A 7164-nucleotide genomic window follows, 5' to 3' on the forward strand; every position below is an offset into this window, starting at 1 on the left:
GTTTCTCTTTCTTCGATGTTGTTTCTAACCTATCTCTCTCCTTTTCTCTCTGTAAAAAAATCAATAAAAAAAAAAAAAATGAATAGCACATAGGGCTGAAGCCCCCCTCTCTGACCTTGGCTTTCTCAGACAGGTTGTGGGCCTGAAGCAGGACTTCTGCCTCCAAACAAAAGCGCCAGGCAGATTTCCACACTAAACAATAGGTGTTTTCATAGATGATCTGTTTTCCCAAATCTTCAAAATCACAACCCTCTTCTACCCTCTCAGCAAAGCAGAGAGATCATGGCCAAGCTGAACGTGGGGCAGGGACTGGGGCAGGAATGATGGGGAAGAGGACGTCACTACTAGTAACTCCAGGCTTATACACAGAAAGATGCTCACATGTTTGAGGGCCCACTACTGAGGCCTGCAAAGAATGGCAGCAGATGTGCTGAGCTCACAGTGAGGCCCATGACTCACACCTACTCTCTGCCAAGCCCTAAACAGACTTGAAGCACACAGGCTGGGAAGGACTCCTACAACAGGTGGGAGTCAACCTTGATTTAAACATGTAGGACCCAGAGCATAGCCATGAATTACAGGGGGAGAGGGGAAATGCAGTGTATTGCACCAGAGAGGAAGACACTGTATGGTGCCTTTCTTCAGTTCGGGAATAAGCAGCCCCTCTGATTTCATGGTGAGGGGTGCATGTATCCTGTCCTCTGGCCCTCCACTGACAAAGTCTGAACCACTTATCCTGCGATGGGTGACCTGCCCTCCTGGCTGTCCAACCTTGTCTCCTGCCACTGACACCTCCCCTCCCCCGCACCCTTCATTTACAGCCTCTTGGTATTCTCTTGTTTCTGGAACATACTAAGCCTGTTCTCACCCTACAGGTTTGCAACTGTTGATCTTTCTACCTGGATCACTCTTCTCTTCCCTAAATCTTTATGTGTGTCGGCTCAAATGTCACTTCTTCATAGATACCTACCCTGACCACGCAGCCAAAAATAGCTGCCCTGGTACTCATTTCACCATCCTGTGTTATTTCCTTAGAACTTGTCACTGCATGAGATTGTCACACTTATATACAGAGTGGGGCAAAAGTAGATCTCCATTTGTTTGTATGGAAAATAATACAAGAATAAACTTTCACATACTCACAACTGTAAACCTATTTTTGCCTCACCCGGTATTTGCTTATGTTCTGTGTCCCTGAACAAGGCATCTCTATTCCCATGGTACCTGGCTTGGCCCTCAAAAACTATTTAAGTCTGTGAATGTGTAGGAGGCGGGGTTGAGGCCAGCCCTTCTCTGGAGGAGTAGTTCTGGGCAAACCCTGCTCAATTTAAGTGGCCAAGTAACCCACTTCCCCTCCACCTACATTTTTTGTCCTAGTTGTCAGGCGTGTGGCAAGTGGGGCTTGGCCCCAATCCTTTGTCTGAGGCATGTGGCAAGTGAGGCTTAGCCCCAACTCCCTCTTCTCACTCCCAAGTTCCTGGTCAGTCACCTGAAGGACAGCTGTGGCTAAACAGCAGGCACACAACCCCATGCTCAAAGGCCTGGCCTCTAGCCTGCTCCTCCTCCTCCTCTCCCTCATTGTGTTGCCTCATCAATAACTGTGGGATGCTAGGGGTAATCAACTGAGGATATAAAACAGGACTCTGCTGTAAAGAGTCACTGTCAGATCCCAGGTGAATACTAGGTCAAGCTAAGAAGCCTTGACCTAGGACTGCCAACTGCCTTGTCATCACTCTCCTGCCTGAAGTCTAGAAATTAGCCAAGGTCCGATGCCCTAATGGCTGGCCAGGACAAAACCTATTTTAGAACAGGCCCCCCTCCCCCCTGAGATCTAGGTGTCCCCAGCACCCAGATGGCCTTTTCCTCTTCTGCCTAGAGGGAGGGCTCCTTTGGGTTGCCCTGACTAACCCAGAAGCTGAATCTGAGACCTGCATTCTGGTCTCTGCTCTGCACTTACTCAGTCCCTGAGTAGCTTCCCATTTCCCAGGAGGCTCAGAGATCTCTGGGACCCCTGACCCAGCCAGCTCCCATCTATGAACTTGCTGGTTAGGTACACATGAATTTGGATCCCCCAGTGTGGATTAAAGCACCTAAGTGACCACCCCCATCGTCTGCCACCACCCTAGGACTGAGATAAGCAGGGTAATAAAGGAATGGACGTAGAGTAACCAGGATGGTGGAATGCCTCCTGTTAGCCAAACCATTGTGTGTTTCATTGTTGAGCCTCACAAGCCCACAGAGTTGGTATGGTTATCATCGCTCTGCAGATGAGGCAACCAAGAGGTTAAGAACAAATTCAAGGCTGCACAAGACCACTGGCAGAGCCAGCATTAAAATGTCCACAAAATTGCCCTAACTGGTTTGGCTCAATGAATAGAGCATCAGCCTGTGGACTGAAGGGTCCCAGGTTCAATTCCAGTCAAGGGCATGTACCTTGGTTGCGGCCACATCCCCAGTAGAGGGTATGCAGGAGGCGGCTGTTCGATGTTTCTCTCTCATCGATGTTTCTAACTCTCTATCCCTCTCCCTTTCTCTCTGTAAAAAAATCAATAAAATATATTTTAAAAATAAATAAAAATAAAAACAAAATGTCCACAAAATTGGCCTAGACTGGAACAGCTGAAAGCCAACATTAAATAACAAAAAGCATATAGGTCCTCTGAAATCAGCAAGCTCCACGCCCCTCAGGACAGAAAGCCATGCTTAGCTGGTCAAAGCAGGTTTACATCATAGGAACAAGTGAGAACTTCCATTCTCCTGGGCCTGAAACTACCTCTGCAAGTGGAACCAATGTCTCTATACACAGACATGCTTCCAGGGGCAGCAGTTTCTGCCCTGGTGAGATCCAGTAGCTCCGATGGCCTATCTGAATCTTTAAGGAACAAGCATTCCAGAATTCCCCCCGTTTACTGAGGCAAACAGCCCTCAATTCCCACGCATTTTGGAAACATTCCTCTCCGGAAGGGGGTTCTCCTTCTCCAGGTAGGCCCTTCTCCAGACTAGAGTTCAGGGAATCGGCACCAAGCAGATACCAGCAACAAATAAGGAAGAAGGCCCACAGCAGTCACAGGAAGTTCTCCTTCAGCCAGCGATGGGAGCCCTGGGGCCAGGGAGCAGAGCTACCCCTGGCCCTCTTGCATCCCTTTTCCTGGCCACTAAGACACTTCCCTAGTCACAGCCAGACCTGAACAAAGGATTCTTTCGAGGAAGACACATTCCAGCTGATAGGGTGAGAAGAGGGAAGGTGCCCACACAGAACTGATGGTCAAGGTGCTGACCAGAATATCGCAAAGGCCTGCAAGTTATTCCAGGGATAACCCACATTCTGCTGTCTCCCTCAGGGAGGGAGTCAAGGATTCCTGCCACGTATGGTCAAAGCAAGAGAACCACAGAATCTCAATGCTGGGGAAGAGGAAGCCAACTCAAATTCAATTCAAAACACAAGCGTCCTCATATGGCCCACTAGAAAATATTAACTTAAGGAGGGAAAAAAGCCCATAAAGAGGTTCAGCTCAACCCTAGCCATAGAAATCCTGCCCAAGTTTTTGGATCCACTCCTCTCTCTCCAAAAGAACTACTCCCTTTCATCCTGGGAGGGTGCCTCTGTGCCTCACTCAGGGAAGAGGTCCTGATAGGTACCATTCCAGGAACATTGGGCATTTTAATAAAAGTGACCTTAAGAGGGTCTCAGTGAAAGGAGAAGGAGCCACAAACCCAGACTCGAGGCAGGGAATAACAGGAAGGCCACAGAGCACAAAACACTGATCAAACTCCCAGGCACTGGTAGACTACCAGAGTTCTGAGGGAAGAAGAGCAGGTTGTAGAAAACAGTAGATAGATTCAACAGCCACAGCCTAAGGGACCCCAGACCTTCCTGGGCCCACCATTTGGAGGTATACCTTGCTCTGTGTACTGAAAGATTGGACTCACTAACAACCTTTCCTCTTTAGTGCTCTAATCATTCAGAAGCCCCCTCTTCTGTGCAGGGCCAAGAGCCCCTGTAGGTCCTTTCAATTTAGTCCTCAGCACAAAACAGCAACATTATACCCTTTCACCAGGACTGGACAGGATTCATTTTTCTACCTCCAGCCTCAGCCCAGAGCCTGACACACAGAAAGGGCCCAAAGAATGATTGCTGCGCCAGAGCCAGTTTTGCTCAGTGGATAGAGCATCGGCCTGCGGGCTCAGGGGTCCCGGGTTCGGTTCCGGTCAGGGGCATGTGCCTTGGTTGCAGGCACATTCCCGGTGGGGGGCGTGCAGGGGACAGCTAATCGATGTTTCTCTCTCATTGATGTTTCTGGTTCTCTGTCCCTCTCCCTTCCTCTCTGTAAAAATCAATAGAATATATTTTTTAAAAAAAGAATGGTTGCTGAATAAAACTGATCATTGGTGAGAAAGGAGAAAAAAAATAATTTCAAGGAAGATACTAATGCCTCAGTAAGGAAATCCTAGAATTTTTTATATAAGGTGCCTTCCAGTTCTAAGATTTGAGAATTCTCTATCTCTTAAATCATTTGCACCATCCCAACCCACCAACTATAAAGACTACAGGATAAAGTGAGACATGGCTCAGAGTGGAGAGGAAGGCTCCACGCCACCTAGGAATCTAGTTTTGAGCTGATTCAGAACCCAGTCATCCTCACACCATGCTCCCATGCTTATGAAGACATATCCCAAATGCACTGTGCCCAGCCTCTTTCCAAATCAGACAAAAGATGCAGCTCAGTGGGAGTCGCCCAGTGGTTGAGCATGGGTTTGATTCAGTCAGGGCACATCCCCGGGTTGCGGCTTGATCCCCAGTAGGTGGTGTGCAGGAGGCAACCAATTGATGATTCTCATCATTGTTGTTTCTATCTCCCTCTCCCTTCCACTCTCTGAAATAAAAAGAAAAAATGAATAGAAGATGCAGAATGATTCTGGAGAACCTCAGGGTTCTTCTCTTATCTCTGAGACCCAGATGGCTTGCCAAGTTCCAGAAAAGTCAAGGGCTTCTGGGAGATCAAGATGCCTAGCAATAGTGTGCTGATTCCAGACACAGAAGTTATAGGGAAACGTCTAAAACAGCGGTTCTCAACCTGTGGGTCGCAACCCCTTTGGGGGTCGAACAACCCTTTCACAGGGGTTGCCTAAGACCATCCTGCATATCAGATATTTACATTACGATTCATAACAGAAGCAAAATTACAGTTATGAAGTAGCAACGAAAATAATTTTATGGTTGGGGGCCATAACGTGAGGAACTGTATTTAAAGGGCCAGAAGGTTGAGAACCACTGTTCTAGAAGGACTAGAATGAGAGGGAGGGACCTGAATTCCTATTTCCATGCAACTCTGGAGAAGAACAGTATCTTTTTAACCTTGTAGAAAACTCTTGTGATCAAGCCACCCAGGCCTTCAAAATGTGCAAAACTAACCCATAGCCTCAAGCCCAGCTCACCTGAAACTTGTGTCCTAGAAAGAACTAATCCAGACAATGTAGAGCAAGCATGTCAAACTTGTGGCTGGCGGGCTTTGACATGCTTGATGTAGAGAGAGTCGTGAAATAACTGTTTTTAGCACTAAGGGATTCCACCACATTGATCCTATGTGTGTCCTGTGGGTAGTCCCTCCGTTGCCCACATCCACTGGCAAAGCAGGCCTCTCCTGAGCCTGCTGAATAAACCTGACTTCCCTGTGCTCATGTGCTAGGAGGTCGACTGGGAAGATTGAGTTCAGAGAGAAGTCTAACCCTTGCCTGTCCTCCCTAACCAGGGAGAATGACTAGATAGAGCTATTCAACTGCAGGAAACTTCCAAGGCTAAAGCCCTATGATCAGAAAAAAATCACTTGGAAGGGGGGAAAGTCCAGAGCTGGAGACTTTCTGTCTGCTCCATGGGCCTAACTCAACTCTTCTAAGAGAACCGTGACCCAGAAGCCACACTTCCGGTCAGAGGAATGAAGGCTAGACAAGTGTGTCTTCCCAAAATCCCACAGTCTTCTCTGGACAGGTCCCTTATATAACCAATCAGTCAGAAGTACCTTTACAAAGCCTATCAGAGGGCTACTCAATGGCTAGACGTTCCGCTTCTCCCAGAACTCAAGGGGTCACCGGAGCCATCAAGGGCAATTTCCTAAAGCCCAACCAATTTACTGCCTGCTCACAAATCAATCCAGCAGTTGGGGAGTGAGAATGCAAGTGAGGGAAATCTGACTTCCTGCAGCTTTCAGCTCTAAGTCCGCAACCCTAGCTTCAGAAGGCCTCACAGAGTCTGTATCTGAGCCCCGCAACCCAAATGTGATTCACCCCCAATGCTGCTTCCAGTCCAGTGTCTTGTTTGGCACTGGGTTCATGGACCTCAGGCCTGGATTCTACTTCCCCCTTCTTTGAATTCCACCTTATCACCGCCATTCTTATGGAATCATCCTCCTCTGTGGGAGGAGGGCACATAACTCTGGGAGGGGCAGGTATAACGATTGGGCTGTACAGAGGAGGTCTAATAACGTGCTGGAGTCTCAGACATCCAACCTCACCTCCTGGGCTTCCTTCCTCCACTAACGCGGCTGGCCAACCCACCACAGCTGGAACCCGGTCACTGAGAGAGAGAAGGGCGGGGGCTGAGCCATCCGGCCTGGACCTGCCGCATCCCATCAGGCCAGATCTTCCAAGGCTGGTCGGGGGTGAAGTCCCACGTGCAACCCGCTCCAAATCCAGGTTACTTGACTCTCCCCTCCATGCGGGAGAACTTACGGATGAGTTCCAGAGTTGGGAGGGGGGTTAGGCTTCGTGCACCCCCAGCGGACTTGTAGACAAGCATCCCACATCCCAGCCAGGCTACGATCGGGAACAGAGTACGAGTCCCAAGCCCGGGCTGCAGCAGACGGGCGCCCTTACCCCAAAGCTGACTCCGGAGTGGGCTGGAGAACGAACGCTTGCCCATCCCCGGATCCTTCGCAGGTGGGTAGCAGGACGTGGGGCTGGGGTCGACCCACTGACCAGCCTGCAGAACTTGCGAGACTCGGGCAGGCCGGGTTAGGCCAGACGGGGCGGGGCCCGGAGAGCCCCATCTGAATGGTCTGGACAAGAGAAAAAGACCCCATCCTAGCGCAGTCCGGTGCTCCCGCCATGTGCACGGCACCGCCTGGATAGAAGCCTGGCTGTCTCAGGGTTTCCCCCAGCCGCCGCCTC

The 7164-nt window shown here is 49.6% G+C and overlaps 1 protein-coding gene across 1 annotated transcript in view; it reads right to left on the reverse strand.

Annotated features, from left to right (window-relative positions):
• NUTF2 (nuclear transport factor 2) overlaps positions 1-7164 on the reverse strand; it is an 18390-nt gene that overhangs the window by 10956 nt on the left and 270 nt on the right. The gene's annotated exons all lie outside the window — the stretch shown is intronic.

The sequence above is a fragment of the Myotis davidii genome, unplaced genomic scaffold (genome assembly GCF_000327345.1).
Source record: "Myotis davidii unplaced genomic scaffold, ASM32734v1 scaffold243, whole genome shotgun sequence".
Lineage (NCBI taxonomy): Eukaryota > Metazoa > Chordata > Mammalia > Chiroptera > Vespertilionidae > Myotis > Myotis davidii.